Genomic DNA, 17,554 nt, shown 5'->3' on the forward strand with positions numbered 1-17,554 from the left:
GCTTCTGGGAAAAGCTGTTCAGTATCATGACTTCTTTTTTTTAATAATCCTATTTTTTTAATCATTGTTCAAGTACAGTTTTCTCTCTTTTACTCCCATTCCAGCCCACCCACCCAACCCTCCCCACTTCCCTCTCATTACCACCCCCTGCCCTAGCTTTTGTCCATGTGTCCTTTAAATTTGTTCCTGTAAACCCTTCCCATTCTCCCCTGAAATTCCCTCTTCTCTCTCCTCTGTGCACTGTCAGTCTGTCCTCTATTTAAGTGTCTTTGGTTATATTTTGCTTGTTTTTTTTGTTTTGTTGTTTAGGTTCCTGTTAAAGGTAAAACCATAAGTATCATGACTTCTAATGCACCAAAATATTCCCATAGTTACAGATGGCTTTTCCTCATCTTCCCTCTGGTTGAATTTTAAAACAGCAGGAATACAGTGGGAAAGTTTCGTATGACCTTCTGAGTACTAGAAAATTAATCTCAGGATTTCTAAGATGTTAAACTTGGGAAAGAAATGAAAATATGCCTCCTATATTGTAAGCTCTTAGTTATCAGCTATCTGAGCTACTAATAATCAATCACTAGGTAACACAGAAGTTGGTGAAATGCATTTGGCTGCTTATATATGCTCAGGGGTGTGTTCCTGAAGTTCTGGAATTGTCCCACATTTCAAATGAATTCAGGCTACAGACCAGGACTGCCGTTATCACTTGCATCAGCACCATCATTGTTCTGGACGTGCTGGCCCGTGGAGTGAGATATGAAACAAAGTGATACAGATATCGGAAAGAAGATAAACGACCCTCTGCCAAAACAAAAAGGGGCAAAGGAATTCAACAGGTCATCTACCAAGGAAGAAATAGAGATTTCCATTAAGTCTATGAAATAGTTTAATCTTACTAGCAATCAGAAGATAACAGGATAACATTCTTTTGTCTGTCGAGTTGGGAAAGATGTTAAAAATGATGATCCCTGTTGTGGAAAGTATCTGGTGTGTGGAAGAAGTCTCGTAAGAGCTATTGGAAATAATAGTTGGCAGAAGGTTTCTAAAAGGCAATTTTAAAATATACATCAAAATCTTTCAAAATGTGCACATTCATTGCTTTCAGAGTTCATAGTTCTGAGACTTTACTATGGGCAAAGTCTCTTTTCTTCTTTGCATTGCTAATCCCTTTGAAAAATCTGATTAAAGTGATGCCTCCTCTTGGAAAAAATGCAAATGTACAATCAAGTCTGCATTGAACTTCTCTGGTCATGTGGTGACTGCCAAATTCCAGCAAAAAGATAACACCTTATATTGCAGTATTAATTTCACGTAACATCCAAAAATACTGTCGCCTTAAACATGATAAAGAATGAGTCAAATAAAACCTGTGAAACTCCATAGTTCATATGTTACATGTAGAAAATTACCAAAATTAAGCATAGAGTAAAATCTCATCTCTATGAAAATTGGAACTAGCATAACCTGCGTTGTCAGTTGAACCTACATCATACCCGTCACTTCGGCTCATGGCTTGACTTCCTCCCCACCACAGCGGCTGCCCCTTCCTTCCCTGGTTAGGGCCCTGGAGCCTTCAGCACTGACCTCTGTGGGTCACTGCTCTGTTCTGGCCAGCACCTTCTAGTTGCAAGTGTTGCTCATTTCCTCTTGCTACAGAGCGGAAGTATTGGTGAGAGAATAAATGCCAGTCTTGGAGGACTCTCAGTCCGTTAGTACTGGAGAGACCTGCCCCCTTCGGAACGTCCCTTCCACCGGGGCCAGGCGCAGCTTTTCATGAATTGTTTAGGGAGAAGGTGCCTTGGTCATTGGCCACAGGGCTTGGTTTGAAGCCGAGCTTGACAGTAAAGAGGGCTGAGATGTGTTGATGTTGCTCTTTCAAAAGGGGCTCCCAGGGTAGGGGACTCTCCATGACTGAGGTCAATTAAGAGGGTGTTTTGAATGAGGAGAGAAGTCATTAGAGTCTATTCAATATAGCTTCAGCTCATGTATTCACACCCGGGGAGAGACCTTCATAGAACTGTGGAATGATGATCATTCCTGGTGTCACCAGCAGAATGTAGCCTGCCTCTACCGGGCTCACCCTGTTTAGGTGGCAGTGGATATCACGAGAGACCTGTGGGCTCCCTCGATGCCTACCCTTAGAATGCAGAGTCTGCGGAGGAGGGGCATTCACATTGTGCTGTCCTCAGCTGCCCTGCCCAGCCCTGCAGACTGCTGCCTGGAACTGGGTGGAGTCACTCCATCTCATGCTGGTCTTCCCGTTTTCCCGCTGCCTTCTGGTGCCCCAACGTTAAAAGAATGAAATATGGTGTGACATCTGCTTTTGGAGGATAGTTGGGAGCAGTGGTGAGTTTCCTCAGTTGAGAAATAGTATTTCATTACCTGGGGCTTACATTATGTTTTTATTTCATTTTTTTTTTTTTCAGAAAGAAAATGAAAGAGGAGAAATTAAGGTGTGTCTTCCATACAATTTAGCCAGGTCTGTTCAGAAAAATTGGTGCATGTTTCCTTGTGCTATGAAGTGTGTTTTCTCTGTCTCCCCCGCCGCCCCTTTTGTGTGCACACACACTTGTGCACACACTTCTAATTGAGCCGTGCCAAAGTTTCTTCTAGTGTTCACACACACACAGACTCTGCAGGGAAAGAAGTTCAGGAGATTGGTGCCATGCGTGTGTCGGTGCATTAGGACTCAGGTTGGACGCTGGGAAGTACAGCATCCCTCCCGGCTTGTATATTTGTTCGTTGAATCTCTCCGTTCCGTGGAAGGGAATACTGTATTGCCGCAGCGTGGTTCCTGGCAGGGAGGGTGAGTTCGTTGATGGAATCAGTGAGGAGCTCCAAGAGCCTTTTCTGCCTTTAGCCACCGGACTGAATTGCCACCAGGCAGAGAAGAACGGACAGAGGTGGACAGCATCACGCTGGATTTGGGCTGTGCGCCCTGGAGGCGGGCCTTCCTGTCATGGAAGGAGCCCCATCTGCCAGTTCTGAGATTTCACAAAAGGCGCGTTATGTGATAGCACAGGGGTCTGCTGCTGTTGACGTGAGATGCGGAGGCTGTGACTGGCAGAGGAGGCGGCAGGAGAGGGCGGGGAAGAGCGCATCTGCGAGGGCGAGGGCTGGGGAGGCAGGGCCGGTGTCTCAGTGCGGGCTGGGGTCCTCTGCCAAGCTCCAGCCCGAGTCTCAGTCTGAAGGCAGGAGAGGACCAGTGTCCAGGCTTGAAGGCAGCCGGACAGAAAGGGCAAATTCTCCCTCATTTCACCCTGTAATATAGTCACGCCCTCACTTGGATGGGGCCACCCCCATCGGCCAGGGCAATCTGCTGTCTTCAGCCTAAGGGTTGCAATGCTCATCTCACCCAGAAGCCCCCTCGCACACATGCCCAGGATGGTGTTGGTGCAGGTATCTAGACACTGCCTGGCTCAGTCAGAGGGCATGACATTAATCATCACACCACCTCCTGGCAGAATGAGGAGGGATGAGCCGAACGAGCACCGTCTGTCTGTGACAGGACTTTGCTCGCCTGCAGGTCTGTGGGTTGTCCATTAGGTCCTTGGAGGTCTTACCCCGTGTCGTATCTCAGCCCCCCGTGAGGCTGGAGATGGAGCGGAACTGAGGGGGTGGGAGCACGCCAGAGGCCTCTGGGGAGATGGTGGGAGAGCTCAATCAAAAAGTTAACACACAAAGACCCGTATGTAAGAACTAGTGAATTTGGTTCTTACCATTTTGCACCATTATAAGGAGATGGTTCTTAAAACAATGAAAGGAAGTTCCTTTTTAACAAAGGGAGTCTGCATTCCTGGCCTGAGCTTGTGAGTCATGGTTTCTGTAGCTTTGCTTTAAGGTGTATGAGATTCCAGAGTTTGGTGAGTCAGGCAGTCACCCTTCAGAGAGCTTCAGAGGACACAGGCCGGACACTGTCCTTGTTGTTCCTTGGATGGCTACACAGACGTCCCTTGGATGCCGTCCGCGGGTCTCCACCTTGCACAGCTGGGCTGCATTTTCTGCTTCCCTGGGCCTCCATGGCAGGCTGTTGAGCAAATCAGAGGGGGCGGCTCTGAATCTGTCTCCTGGACAGTGACTGCGCCCCTGTCACGGCCAGTAGTAATCTACCAGGGATGGGGAAGGCTCTCAAGTACAGAGCAGGGTACTGCTTGACAAATAACCAAAGAGCGTCTTGCTTCTTCTTCATCCATCAACATCTGAAACCTCGTCTCCAGGGCAAGTGCACTCTTACTAAAAATAAATGTGCTCGCTCAAGTGGTCATTCATCTCAAAAATATCCTGAGTCTGCTTCACCCCTCATGCTTATTTTCCCAGCATTCAAAAAGAAAGAAACTTTCCTTCTGGTTTCATGTTTTAAGAATGCATTCAGCAGCAGTGACTCTAACCGGGCGCCCTTCAGAGCCACAGCACAGAAGCCTCTATATTTGACATGCTTGCTTCTGTATTTCTAAGTCTTCGACATCACTCTCCTTTCTTAAATCTAGTAGGAGAATCCTGTAGGATTTTTTCATTGCGATAATTCTGGTATGGAGACAGGTAGTAACACTCTTTCCTTGGGCCGAGCTCAGTAGCTAGATAGCAAAAAAAAGCTATGGTTCCAAGATGAGTTCTGATATAAAAACGTGATGGGGCCAGTCATTAAAAGCTACTTTCACATTATGTGTTGGTTTCTATTTGGAAACAGAATGTAAATAGGACATTGAAAGCTCTTAAGTGATTACAGATTTGATTGCTAGTGGTGTTATTTCATAAGAGCAGCTGCTTGTTTGTGGGAGATGATTTAACCTGTCATATGTCCACTTCAGTTCTTGCACAGAGGTGCATCAGGACACTCCAACTAGAATTTGTCACGTGTCACTAGGATGGATGATCTGGTCAGCTTGAGGGCATTGGCTTTGATCACAGACTGGTCCTTGGCTGGATTATGAACATGGTTTAGCTAACTACGTACATTCATACAAAATGTTTGTATTTTCCATTTAAGTTAGCGTTGAGTCAGGGGCCAATGTATTCATTGATCATCTTTTTAATTTACTGGCGTGAAATAATTTCACATGCAAAAGTGCTGAAAAGTTACCATAAAATATTTCCATGTGTACCTCTCACCTATATTCCCCAAGTATTTAGTTGATTATTCGTGTATTCTCTCCCTCTCCTCTCCTCCCCCTCTCTCTCCCTTTCAGGGTAAGACATGATTGTGCCCCTGTGTTTTGGAGTGTAGTTGTTGCAAACTAGGATATATTTATGTGACCATTCTGATATATCCTTACATCTGTGTCTATATCTCCTTATATATAAGGATATTCTCTTACATAATTAGCACATTCAGAAAATTAACATTTATACAATACTAGTATCTAATCCATGGACTTTATTCATATTTTTTTAAAGATGTATTTATTTATTTATTTTATAGAGGGAATGGAGGGAGGGAGAGAGAGAGAGACAGAGAGAGACAGAGAGAGAGAGACAGAGAGAAAGAGACAGAGAGAGAGACATCAATGTGCTGTTGCTGGGGGTTATGGCCTGCAACCCAGGCATGTACCCTGACTGGGAATCGAACCTGCAACACTTTGGTTCGCAGCCCGCGCTCAATCCACTGAGCTACGCCAGCCAGGGCAACTTTATTCATATTTTGACAATTGTAAACTATTGTTATGTATATCAAAAGAAAATGAAATGGTGGTCCAGGGCCCAGTCAAGGATTACATGACTGGTCTCTCTATTTAGAGAGAGCTGCTCAATCTAGAGCAGACCCTTGTTTTGTTTTGTTTTGTTTGTCATTTATATTTTTGAAGGTTAATCAATGCCTCTCCATTGGGGTGTGTCCAACATTTCCACGATTAGGTTCGGGTGGTTGGCAGGGAGGCCACAGGAGCGATGCCGTGTCCTTCACAGTGCACACTGCTCCGTCACTTTGTTGTGACAGGGTCTCCTGGGGATTACTCTCCATTCGTAACTAACAGCTGTCTTGTGGGGAGGTACTTCGAAGCTATATAAATATCCTGTTTCTCATTATATTAATAATGGCTGAATTTTTTTCTGGACAGGCCTCATACTCTATAATTCACTCCATATAAGTACATAAGCTCTTTATCATTCTTTTTTACACATTTGTAATAGTACATTAGATGGTGTACTCGAATTTATTCAACTGCTCACTTTTGTAAGAGCATTTAGATTGTTTTGTACATTTTATAATAACAAATGATACCCCAGTGGATAAACTTGTGATTATATATTTTCATGGTAGTAGAGGGTAGTTTCAGGGTAAATTCATAGACAGGGCATTCCTGGGTCAAAAGGCACGCCTACTTTTGTTATATTTTGCCAAGTCCCTTGCAAAAAAAATTATATCAATTTGCAATCCAGCCAGCAGTATATGTGAGTATGTATTTCTCCATAGCCTTGGCAACATAACATATGCCATGCTTTTTAATTTTCACCAATCTGATGGTGTCCCGGTATAGTTTAGTTTGTATTTCTCTAATTATAGGTAGATTTTTAAAGTAAGAATCAGTAAGGAAAGACATAGTCTGGGGGTTTCATTTAGTTTTCTATAAAATATATCAATATTCTAGCTGACAACACATTGTTAACTGTACAGCAGGTATTTCTGTCTAACATTTAAATAGTTGCCAAGGATATAATCTCTATCTATTTTAAATACTGTAATTTTAAAGAAAACTGTTACATGGCTCTTTTTATTATAGTCGATATAATCTAAATTCCATACTGCATCTCTTTAAAAAATATGAACTAGCTCTTCTTTAAGAATCATAAATTTCATAAGTTTTTGCTCCTCCCTGGTCTCTAATAGCCCGTCCGATCCCCCCCACCCCAGTGTCATCCTAATATAACATAGGTGTATGCTGGAAAGTCTATTGACGACCCTATGGTATTACACAAAGGATTAGATATTCAGACCAGAAATCTCAACCAGTACCAAACTTTACTAGCAATTTCAGTAAAGCAATAATCAGAAGGCACAAGCAAAGCATGGGAGATCCGGTGCCATCTTTCAGCCCTTTCTTGCAGCTTCATAAATGGTCTAGCCAAAATTAACACAGAAGATGCCTCATACTGTACATACTTAAATTAGTTATGCAGAGGAGAGTCCTTTCATTCATTAACATCTCGATGCGTAGTTATATAGCCTGTAAGATATTTTCCTGAGAGCCATGCCCCACAGATTTCAGGCTTGTTGACCGTCAGCAGTTCTAGGCAAGCAAGTACACCCTGCAGAGGCCGTGCTGTGAGCAAGGACGTGCTTGCCAGCAAACAGCGGACAGTCCGCCATCAACAAGTTGACAAGGAGGTTAGACCAGGTCCTTTCATTCTTTTCTGGGTCACTTCCCCTTTTCACAATTACGGGTTTCAAAACTGTTGCTTAATCATATCTTTCCCACCTTATCATATTTCCTGTGCAATAAAACAATGTAAATAATTACAATTTTCAAAAATTATTTTCTGTGACCATAGGTCTTTAAAGTTTAAATGTTTGAGTAATCTCTGTAATTAGTTTACACGCCCATTCATCAGAATAACTTAAATATATTTAAAATGTGATAAATAATTGTAAATAAAGGTAGTTTTGTTTGCAAATAACTCTGAGATGGATGAGACTTTTTTAATTGAAATTTTTATTGAGATAATCCACATGCAGTGGCTAAGAAATAATGCAGAAAGATACCATATACACTTGAGCCAGTTTTCTCTAGTGAGAGCACTCTGTAGGACTGTAATGTAATACCACATTAATACAACCCTCCATCTTAGTAGAATGATCCTGTTTTACTTGTACTCATTTATTCGTGTGTGCACTGAGTTCTATACAATGTTTGCACACGTGTGGATTCATGTTTTCACCCCTTCAGACAACACTCAGATGCCACAAATGTCCCTCACCACAGTGACCCTGCCCATTGCCCTTCCATAACTATACCCGCCTCTCCCATCCCTAACCTCCCGCAGCCACTGATGCATTCTCCATGTCTGTAGTGTTGTCATTTCAAAAATGATGAATAAATTGAACCAAATGGTATGCAACGCTTTAGGATCGTCTTTGTTACTGTTGTTTGTTTATTTATTACTGGGCAGAAGTCCCTGGAGATTCATCCAAGTTGTGCCTTGTGTCCGGAGCTCATTCCTTCTAATTGCTGAGTAATAATCCGTGGAGTGGATGTATCAATAGTTTCTTAACCGTTCACCTGTTGGGAGGCATCTCAGCTGGTTCCAAGTTTTGTCTCCAACACATAAAGCCACTGTGAACATTCATGTAAAAGTTTTTATTCGAATACAAGTCTTCATTTCTTTGGCATACGTGGTAATTCCATGTTTAGTTACCCCCATGTTACTGTCCTTATTTCAGACCTCCACTGGCCGTCTGCTAAGAGCGATAGACTAACAGCCAATAGATGGGTGTGTTTATTTTGTTACCTCTAACCAAATGCTGTCTCAACATTATTCTCTCTAAAAGTTCAGTGCCTTCTTACTGGTCCACTCCCAACGAGCTGTACACTAAGGAAAATGAATTGATAAAGTCCTACAAAGGCAAAAATTGGTAACATTTCTCACCTGCCACATTGTGTGCCCCTTGAATCCATTTGTCGGGATAACTGTCATGTAGTGTCCTGGCTATCGACTCGCCATTTAGAGAACATGCATTGTGAACATGCTAGGGCCTAGAGAGAGCTCTGCTGAATTTCTGTCCCTGTCCAACGTTCGCTGCTGCTTAGGACGCAGAACGGGAATCTCAGACTTGTCGTGAAATAAATTGTTCTCGTGCCACTGAGTGGAATGGCGCCAGGTCTGATGGTCGTCGGGTCAGCTCAGCAGGAGTGGCCAGACGGGGGAATGTATGTTTCATGGCGGTGCCATTTTTATTAAGTGACTTTGTCTTCAGGGGCGTACGTGGGTGCCTTTCAGATAAATCACTTCTTTCTTCACGTATCTAAGAGCCAATTGACAGGACAGATTCTGTATCGAGGCGGCTCTGATGAGCGCAAGGTGGGACACAACATTTTAAATCACCCTGTGTCGTTGGAACTGAGTCCTAATGCGAATAACAGAAATAAATCTGTCACTTCGACACCTAATTGTGAGACACATGCTGTATTTAACAGCAGAAGCAATGCCCATCCCTGCTAGAGTGCAAAAATAGGACTTAATTATTCCCCGGTATTGGGTCTTAGTAATAAGTTTGCTGCACCCCACACTATGGTATACATTTACATAATAAAAAGAAAATATATTTCCCAATTATATTTCTATTAATATTTTCACAGATTCAGGCAATATAACCCATATAAATACTTGGAAAGAACTACTAAACAATAAAAAAATATTCTCAATATCTGAGGCCGTAGGAAAGTTACTGGAATTTAAGGAAAAAAAATCACTAAACAAAGGCATATGTGTAAATGTGCTGCAGAAAACATGTACTTGAGAAAATCTGCATTCTGCTGCCAACATTGTTGCTCCTATTAAAAGAAAATTAAGAATAAGACTGTAAGCTTTTCTGGGTCATCACCTTTGTTAACCTTGGGTTAACAAAAGTGTGCTGTTCAAGTTCAAGGCAGGCTGACCCCAGGCAGTCAGGGTCGCTTGCTGCCTCTCGCTCAGCCAACCAAGCCAGGCCAAGCAGACACGAGATGAAAGACTTTGAAGGCGAGCCTTGTGGGGAATCGTAACAATTGGTCTTCATCCTGGCCCAGCCACAGGACAGCTGAGTCCACTCTTACACTGGGGAGGCTTAGGTAAAGCCGCCAACAAATAGGCCCCAGAATGGCACCCAGAACCCACTCTGGCGAAGAAAAAAATACCTCGTTTCGTTTCAGAAGCATCTGGGCTTCCTGTATGTGACCCACAGGAGCCTGAGGGGCTGAGCAGGACCCAAAGCTGTAGCAACCACAGAGGATGCCCAGGTCTTTTCTGAGCCGAGCTCAGGCCTCTCTGCTGGCCTCTGGGCTCTCAGCTGCCGTGAGGAATGTGCCAAACCCTGCCCGGCATGGCGTTTGGCACCCAGAGCGACTCTGCATCACATGTTGTCTGGCCTGTTGGTACACGACACGCAAGAGCAGGGTTGGGGCCAACTTAGCACATGTTTGATATTTGCTCTTTGGAATGGTTCTTTGAAGTGGGGATTGTTTGCTTTGCGAAGCACCGTTTCAGAGTTCTTCAGGAATGTGATATGTGAATGTGAAGTACGCATTCTTATCTCCTTCCTATTACTGGTGCTAGCTAGCATCACAGCTTAAATCTCTGGGCAAAGCACACCCAGCTCAGGTGAAGGACTCTTTCACTCTTGACTCCAAACCCTTTTTGGAGTGGTTAACAAGACCCACTAGGGTGTCTGTCACCTTTTCATGTCCCTGATCAGGACTCAGTCTCAGGTGGACGTTTGAAGAAATGGCCAGAGAGAAAGTAGGTAGTCTAAAAATGCAAAATAAGGAGTCTGTGCACCTTTCGCTGAAAGAAATTGGAGGGACGGAAAAGGCCTTGGCCTTGGGCTAGAGGACCTGTGTCCTGTGTCCTGCTCTTTGAGCAGGGTGACTTGGGGCCAGGGTCCTTCTCTCCCTGGATACCAGAATCATCAGCAGTTAATTGCAATGTAATTATCGGTACTTTGAGTTTAAACTCTGGGAAAATTTGCCAGTCAGGTCTCCTAAAGAAAGAAAGAAGAGTCCAAAGGAAAATAGAATAGATACTAGGCAGCCTAAAACAACTTAAAATTTTGCTACAAGATTGTAATGAAGGCAGGTCGGTTTGACTGGAATATCCTAGTAGTGAAACGCAGGTATCAGGCGTGGCCTGGTACCCCATCTATCCAGTCACTAGGGCAAAGGTGAAGTCACCAGTGGTGTTCTAGCTGCCAGTCCATTGTGTTTGGGAGCCAAAGCCTACTTTCGTCTCCTACCTCCCTGTCCTCCTTGCTCCCACACGCCTTCCCCTTCCCCCGGCCTTCTTCCCAGAGCCTCACCTGCCTGGTTTTCTACTTGAGCAGCACCCCAGGAAGCCAAACCACAGTGAATGTCAGGACTAATCCACCTGCATGGGGCACAGCTTGATCCAACAGGTGAATTCCAAACGGGGAGTGGTGTTGTCCTAGTTGTGCCGGGTGAGAGGAGAGGCCTTTTGAACCAAGAAAAGTTTTCAGATTCATTGAAAGTCCTCATGGAGGCACATGTGTGCTCTTTCTCTGAGGGCCGGCCTCGCCTACGTAGGGTTCAGTTCTGTGAACTTAGTGCGAAGCATTGTCAGTGTGCTGGAATCTAAGTCCCAAGACCGAAGAGAGTTTTATCCATTTTGTTCACTAACATACCTGCTTCCTAGTAGGTGCTCGACACAGACTTACTAAATCCATGTACAGCTAAACAAATTTAATCATCAAGCCCAAAGCTTACCACTTTTATATTTCTCACAAGAACTTCATTGATTTCACTGTAAACAACATTTATCCTTTAATACTTTCTTCATGGCTTAAAGCGTGTAATACAGGTGCAAGGTCATGGTTAGCGTTGCATTTGTGTTTGCGTTGTGGATTGTTGTGTAATTGGCATATGGATCCCTCTCCACTCTTCAAAGTGCCTAGCGAATCTGTGCTCCTCTGTGGTCGGCAAGGAAAGCGTTGATTCAAACTGTGGTCATAAATCTCAGGGTTTTGTCCCCTCCCTTTTCCCTGAAATGTGCAGGTGGGAATTCATGTGGGAACAAAGAGCTTGACCCTTGTATTTGGCCCCAGGTTAAGAGAAGCTCCTCTTTTTCTCATCTCTTGCCTTGTAACCCAAAGGCTATCTAGGATTCTCAGTGAAGCTGTCTTCATTCTGTGCTCACATCATGTGATTTTGTGTCCGTTGGGGAGAGGAAGTCTCCTACAGAGAGAGAAAGAACACGGAGACCTTTCAGATCCCACAAAAGTCCTCTGGAGAGTCTTTGTTCTTGACATGTCACCGCAGAACAAGCCCACCGTGAACTGAGCCAAAGCCGGGCTAGGGGGTTCCAGAGCTGGGTTTATCCATCCTGGAAGGTGGAAGGTGCCCAGGAAACCAAGCGCTTGGGGTCTTCTGTGACCACCCATCCCATGCCACCTTCTTGTATAGGGGCCTTTGTCATTACCCAGTGCCCCTGCCTTTCCTTTTCAGGGGGAGATGAGTTAGGGCCCTACACAAGGCTTTTCCGGGGTAGAATGAAATGCGGGCTGCCACCCAGAGGAAGGAACAGAATGGTGTCCGCTCAGCCAGAAGGGCATATGTCGGGCAACCAGGGCTTGTTTTGCCACACATGAGCGGGGAGTGGTGACTCATGAATGGAGAGTTGGCCAGGGTGCTGGAAAGCTCATGGGCGAGAGGGAGAGGTTCTGAGGACACTGGGCTCTCCTGAGCCGACGCTGCGAATGCTGCGGACACTGTGGCAGGCCTGTTGGTTCTGTGCCCGCCCCCCACCATGTGTTTTCACATGCTGTGAATGCGGTCAAACTTTTTTTTTTTCCAGTTGAGGTTGAGCTAAGCCCATTCACACATACTGCAAACATCTGTATCTGGGGCATCCGTTTATGCCGCTGAATGACAACATGGGGAAAAATGTTCATTTTTGCTCTGTTTGTTTCTCTCAGAATGATTCATTCGTAATATATTTCTTGCCCGGTGCCTGTTTTTGCAACCCAAGAAAAGATGCCAGTATGTACTGCATATTTCCAACGGATTTTTACCCCTGAAGAATCTTCTTGTCCTCTTCCAAGTGCTTTGTTCCAGCACCCTGGGAGGTGACAGCTAAGAAAACAAACCTGTCTACCCTTGTGGGCATTCAGTGCCCAGTCTCTTGACTCAGTGTTTCTTGTCTACTTTGTGGCTCTGGCCGAGGGCAGTTCTTAAGGATGAGGCTCAGAAGGGACTCATTCATCTAGAAGACATTCCCCTCTTTCATGGACGGGCAGGAGAACAAGATCCGCATTAACCAGAGCTGACATCGGTGTGTGCATAGCCTTGCACACTGAGTCCTGTGTTCGTACTCACAGGGAGGAAGTGCCCATAGGCGGGTGTGCAAGGAAGTCTCCATAGGAGGCAGGAAGTGATCTCTCTGTAGACATTTAGACAAAATCCCTGCAACCGTTTTGGCATAGGAGGGTCCAGGGATAACACTGGCATCTCAGGGATTCTGTTTACTGAGACGCATGCGTGCTGTGGGCCCTTCTCCACAGTGGGCACGGCTGCATGCACGGCATAAGCAAGTTGTTATTGTGAGACAACTAATTTAAAAGTTTTTCCTTGGAAAAGCAGAGCCATAAACCACATTATCTCCTAAACTATATAGTTTAGTGAATATGTGTATATTCACTTTTTACTTCAGGGACTTACAGTCAGCTACATGGGTGAATGCCAGACTGTGGAGAGTATACTGGGAGATTTAGGAGATGCGCAGGCAAGTAGTGAACCATTGACTAATGAGGGGGATGCGCACAGGCAAAGCCAGGATTCCAGAGCGTGGGCCGTCGTGGGTGAGAGCCAGGCTGATTTAAAGGGGTCACTCTGAGGGGAGGCTTTGTTGGTACATCATTTTGTCACTTTGCATTACAGTTTTATGGAAAGTCTGTTCAGAGAATTCTCTTTATTCCATTTCCAGGGAAACTGTATTCAGATCATTCTTTTCCTGCATTTCTTTAAGGAGCGCCAACTTGTTGGCCTTACGTCTTTGTATTTATGTAAACTCAGGGGATTTCAGACAACGTGATCAGCTCCACAAAGGCACCAAAACAGGAGTTTCACTGACTTCCCCGGGTTTGCCCGTGGCATCAGTTAGACCCTCCTGCTTTGTGCTGACCAGACCCTGCAGGAGCCAGTGCATTACGGGTTCGGACAGGGTTAGCTCCTTGGGATCAAGAGAAGACTCAGCCGGCAGCCTTGCCAAGGCCCGAGGTGAGGAAAGCCCCGTACTTTCAAGAAACAGGTGTTGCCGTCACCGGAGAATTGGCGTTTTCTGGCTCAAACGCAAGAGCGTTTGTGCTAATCCTGTGCTGGTAGGCGGGGCTTGTCTGTCCACTACGGCCTCTGTGGCCTCCACTGCTGATTCCAGTTGAGACAGACTTCAGTTACGGGTCCTCGGTGCACATGTGGTGTGATGATCGTCCTCTGTCAGTCTCGCGTCCTCTGTCAGTCTCGCAGTGGAGAGTGGTCATCGCACGATCCATGCAGAGCGCCCTCCATCTGCATGGCAGGTGATGCTCTGCAGCGTGAAGCTGACGCAATGTCCAGGGTTAGTGAGTGCTGCGGAACATATCTATGTTTCTCTTTTCACTTCTGGAGCAATGCCAGAAGTCTGGAGTTCTTGCGATGAAGTTTTATCTTCTTTGCTTTTATTGTAAACACCTTATACATTTTTTGAGTTTTAGATAACAGATTTTATATGTTATAACCAGACTATATATTATGTTAAATATATAATATGTAATATTATTGTATGTGTATTATTTTAATTACGTGTGCCACATCTTACCTGACAATTTCAGAAGGTTTCCGAATCTTCCTTTCTGCGGTTACCAGAGCACATTTTTAGAGAAATGCCCAGATCTAGATTGTCATGGAGAAGAGTGTCACTAACAAACGCACCAGACAAAAGACTGTTGCTCATTCTACAGCAGGACCCACAGCATTTGGATGCTCATATAAATCCATAATTTCTCTGACAATCCAAAAACGGGAATAATGAATAAATGGCTCAAAGTGAAATCAGTTGTAAATGGCTCTCACCTGCTAGCAGAATGGCCCAGGAATTCAACATGTGTCCTTTTAGGCTGTCTTTTTAATACAATTTTCTTCACAAATAATCAAAATATTCCTGAAATCCCAACACCTGGCAGTAAAAATGATGTCTCCCAGTGCTACGACCTGATCTAAGATTCTTGTCTTTCAAAGTGGGTTAGTGGTAATAACACTCCATCCTGAACCACAGTGTTGTCCGTGGGTCTAGAGGTAGTAAGTGCTTTTTACCTGAAGGGTGATGCAAATATTCATCACGTACTATTCATTGTCTGTGTGGCTTAATTTGTCTGAGGACTTTTGGAAATGGGGGCCTTATGGTTAATGTGTAGTGTGCCAGGCAGGTGACCCTGGTGAAATGGCAGCACTAAATAAAGACACTCTCCTAATAAGTTTAATTTCAAGAGATTACATCTGTGTTGTGCCTCGGTGTTTTAAAATTGCTTTTTATAAATGTCTACATATCATTCGAAGCTTTCATTGTCGTCCTATCAAACTTGTTGAGCTACTGATCTCTGCTCCATTCTTCTCCTAAGCACACTTCCAAAATAAGATTTTATGTCCCCTAAAATCTTTAGCTTTTAAGCGGTATTAATGAGAGAGGAATACATTTTGTCTTCATTGTCAAAATTTTACTGTTATGAAATTGCTTTCCTTTGGAGTGAGTCACTTAACACCTTCTAAGAAAGTTTTTAAAGCCATCCTTTAGTTGTGTCTCAATGGAAGTCACTGTATAATTATTTTTTTAAATTTTGTGGTGGCGGAAAGGTGTGTACAAACTTGGAGGAAATCAGAGGAGATTCCATCCCTACGAAGGTTAGTTGTATCAAATAGAAAGTGATTTCTAGTTTCAGTGGACACTGAAAAAGAATATGTTTTCACTTCGAGAACTAACACTTGTTTTCCCCACTTGCTTTTAAACTTCCAAAAGCAAAGGTGTCGTGGAAGGGAGTGCGGTACTGATACGGGGCCCAGCTTAGATGAACCTCAAAAACTTGATGCTGAGTGAGAGACCCGGACATGAAAGGTCACGTGTTATGTGATCCCACTTGAATGAAATGTGAGGAAGAGTGAATCCATGGAGGAAGAGCACAGTTGGGTGGTTGCCAGAACCTCGGGAGAGAAGACGGTGGAGAATGACTGCCTAGTGGGTACTGTGTCACCTCTGGGGGTGATGAACATGTCTTGGAGCTGGGTAGAGTGGGTAGTTGTATATCATTTTGACTACTTAATGCCACTGAATGCTGTGCTTTAAAATGGTAACTTTATGTGGTGTGAATTTCACTTCAATGAAAAGCTATTAAAAATAATAAGGATATCACGAAATACTATATACAGCAAGTACATATTCAGTAAATGGCATTCAGGAACGCTGCATTTGCTCACAAAGCCATCTTTATCACGTGACTCCAATCCAGAGCGACAGAGAGCCCTTCAGCCAGTTGCCCTCTTTGGCAAGTATGGACACCTGCAGGGTCTGAGGTATTTTCCCCTTCCGTCGTATTGTCAGTTTTATCCCTGTAATAGCGTTCCTGTGCATCTCCTCTACCCTTTCTCACCACTGACCCTCCTGGCTGTGCTGTTGCAATGACGTCTTACCTGAGCATTCTGCTATTTGCCAGCCCTCCCCATCCATCTTGCCTCCTGGCATCATCCGGTCTTTCAAGTGTACAACCTTGATCAAATCCAGGTGCTCCCTGGGCTGTAGGTGTTTAGTGGCATTCCATCAAGAGCAGAGAAGTCCCTACTGCCCAGACTGCACGCAGGGTCATCCCCCGAGGTTCAGCCTACTTTTATCTGCCAGTCCTAGACCTTCTGTCTCTTCTCCAAGGCTGTCATATGCCACAGCCTAATACGTGGTCAGTTCAGCACGACCTGTTTGTCTACCTGGGGGCTTTCCCTACAGCCCTTGTCTTTCTGCCCCCTCCTTCTGGCACCACCTTGACTTGCTGGGCTCCTATCTGGCTTTTCGAGGTCCCGGTACCTTGAAATCCCATGACTCTTCTCCCTGAGGCCTTCTGCTGGCAGGGCACCACAACTCTTTCCACTGAACGTCCAGGGTATTTGTAGTCCCCCTCACTGCCCTTCTCCAGGTCTTCCTCAGGTCATGATTATGTCTATGCACGGGCAGAGGCTTAGCAGCGTGCCCAAAGCCATCCACCTGGTATAGGGTGGAGCTAGGATTTAAATCTTGACTTTGCCTACCTCTGAACAAATATCCAGTTGTTTCTCCTTGATTTTTTGGGGCCACTCCATCTTCGCCCCCCTGTCCTCCATGCCCACCTGGCATATTGCCATTATGTACAATAGATTCTGAATAAATACCTCTAGAATGTACAGCACTTCTGCCTCTTTACTAGGGAGCTATGTTTCTAAATGGAGAGTCCAGTTAACTCTAGTTTAAGAGATAGAGCACAAGAAGTTGTAAAAGTACTTCTGTGTTCTGAAATTATTGTACGTGGCCTTTATAACCCCAGTAAATGTCAACATGGATTTGGAATCACTGCGACCAAATGTTCTTTCTCAGCTCTCACCATTTCCATGGACCTTTTATCTGGTCTTTTTCTCCTCAATTCTACAGTATTTATATCTGTGCCACTGATTTTGTACCAAATTATATGCTATTTTGTGTTAATGCTTAAGTGATGTCTTCAGTACGATGCATTTTCAAAATGGTAGCAGTTCTGTCTCTTTTGATGAATAAAAAATGAAAGAATGAAAATCCCTTCTTGGTATTCATCGATAGGCTTTTAAGAACATACTAGTTGAATCACTTGGAATTATTTTTCTTTGTTTTTGTA

At 44.4% G+C, this 17,554-nt stretch overlaps 1 protein-coding gene and 1 long non-coding RNA gene across 3 annotated transcripts in view; one reads left to right on the forward strand and one right to left on the reverse strand.

Annotated features, from left to right (window-relative positions):
• Positions 1-17,554, forward strand: part of PID1 (phosphotyrosine interaction domain containing 1) — a 203,542-nt gene that overhangs the window by 183,109 nt on the left and 2,879 nt on the right. The window lies entirely within an intron of this gene.
• Positions 582-15,062, reverse strand: LOC118499978. The gene is made up of 3 exons (XR_004902496.1): positions 15,052-15,062; positions 14,271-14,274; positions 582-734 (listed from the first exon to the last, which is right to left on the reverse strand). It is a non-coding gene; the product is annotated as an uncharacterized LOC118499978 (long non-coding RNA).

Source organism: Phyllostomus discolor, chromosome 4, assembly GCF_004126475.2.
Source record: "Phyllostomus discolor isolate MPI-MPIP mPhyDis1 chromosome 4, mPhyDis1.pri.v3, whole genome shotgun sequence".
Taxonomy (NCBI): domain Eukaryota; kingdom Metazoa; phylum Chordata; class Mammalia; order Chiroptera; family Phyllostomidae; genus Phyllostomus; species Phyllostomus discolor.